Here is a 2,183-nt window from a genome sequence, read left to right as displayed (position 1 = left end):
CAACATGCAGAAAAAATGAACCTGGACCACTTTCTTACATCGTACACACAAAAAAACTCAAAATGGATGAAAGACCTAAATGTAAGACAGGAAGCCATCAAAATCCTTGAGGATAAAACAGGCAAAAACCTCTTTGATCTTGCCCACAGCAACTTCTTACTCAACACGTCTCTGGAAGCAAGGGAAACAAAAGCAAAAATGAACTACTGGGACCTCATCAAAATAAGCTTCTGCACAGCAAAGGAAACAATCAGCAAAACTAAAAGGCAACCCATGGAATGGGAGAAGATATTTGCAAATGACATATCAGATAAAGGGTTAGTATCCAAAATCTCTAAAGAACTTATCAAACTCAACACCCCCAAAACAAATAATCCAGTGAAGAAATGGGCAAAAGACATGAATAGACACTTCCCCAAAGAAGACACTCAGATGGCCAACCGACACATGAAAAAATGCTCAACATCACTCACCATCAGGGAAATACAAATCAAAACCGCCATGAGATACCACCTTACACCTGTCAGAACGGTTAACATTAACAACTCAGGCAACGACAGATGTTGGCGAGGATGCAGAGAAAGAGGTACCCTTTTGCACTGCTGGTGGGAATGCAAGCTGGTGCAGCCACTCTGGAAAACAGTATAGAGATTCCTCAACAACTTAAAAATAGAACTACCCTATGACCCAGCAATTGCCCTACTAGGCATTTATCCCAGGGATATAGGTGTGCTGCTTTGAAGGGACATATGCATCCCAATGTTTATAGCAGCACTATCAACAATAGCTAAAGTATGGAAAGAGCCCAAATGTCCATCGATGGATGACTGGATAAAGAAGATGTTGTATACATATACAATGGAGTATTACTTGCCAATCAAAAAGAATGAAATCTTGCCATTTGTAACTACGTGGATGGAACTGGAGGGTATTATGCTAAGTGAAATTAGTCAGAGAAAGACAAAAATCATATGACTTCACTCATATGAGGACTTTAAGAGACAAAACAGATGAACATAAGGGGAGGGAAACAAAAATAATACAAAAACAGGGAGGGACAAAATTTAAGAGACTCTTAAATATGAAGAACAAACAGAGGGTTACTGGAGGGGTTGTGAGAGATGCGATGGGCTAAATGGATAAGGAGTATTAAGGAGTCTACTCCTGAAATCATTGTTGCACTATATGATAACTAATTTGGGTGTAAATTTAAAAAAAAATTTAAAACATTAAAAAAAGAAAACACCCTGGGTCTGAGCACCAGCAAGATGTTCATTTGAGTGTCTTCTTTGACCACATAAGTATTGTTTTCCTGTATATGCAGGTGACTCTGGGTCAAAGTTGTAGACATCAGTGTTCTACAATTCAGACATCAGAAGCCACATATGAGGGCAGCGGGACCTGCCCTGTAGAGCTCTTGTGAACACACGATCGCTTTGTTGCCTTGGGCGCTGCCCAGGCCCTCAGCACACCTCTGCATCAGATATAGGTGAGCAGGCGGTGTCCTCATGGGAAAGAGACACATCTGAACACACTTGTTTTTGCATGTGAAGCAAAAATCACATGCAATAAATCACATTGTTGTATGGCTTCCTAGTCCTCAGGACCTAATGGCAGAGTAAAAAGGTATTAGTTAGTTTTCTGCCAAACATATTATGCTTCCCAACTGTAAGGCAATTTGTTATCATGATCAAAATGTTACCAAGACAATTAAGGAAAAACAATGTCAGAGACTGAGAGACCATGCAATGGGCATGTATGACTTTGAGAAATCCATGAGCTTTGGACCATCTAAGGAACAGAACACCTTCCATTTTTTTTGTGAAGGAACCATGAAGCATTTGGTGGGGAAAAGATGCCTGTTCCAGGGAAGTGATAAGAATGTGAGAAAGAAGAAAGAGAAAAAAATGTGGGCATTCATAGGAGTCATGATGGACAGAAGGCTGGTGCTTCTGGTCCTGAAATAATGGTGCTCCCTCAGCATTCCACTCCTGGGAGCAGTGGAAGGACCTCTGATGAGCTACAAAGGGTCATGTCTGGGACACATGCCAACGTTGGAGCTTAGGCATCCAGGATCCTCTGGAGAGACTGTCAAGGGCAAACTTGCCTACTGCTGGTTCTTTTTTTTTTTAATGTTTATTTTTTGAGAGAGAGAGACAGGGTGCAAGTGGGGGAGGAGTAGA

This window comes from Prionailurus bengalensis, chromosome E1, assembly GCF_016509475.1.
Source record: "Prionailurus bengalensis isolate Pbe53 chromosome E1, Fcat_Pben_1.1_paternal_pri, whole genome shotgun sequence".
Classification (NCBI taxonomy): Eukaryota; Metazoa; Chordata; class Mammalia; order Carnivora; family Felidae; genus Prionailurus; species Prionailurus bengalensis.
This window is presented reverse-complemented; position numbering follows the sequence as displayed.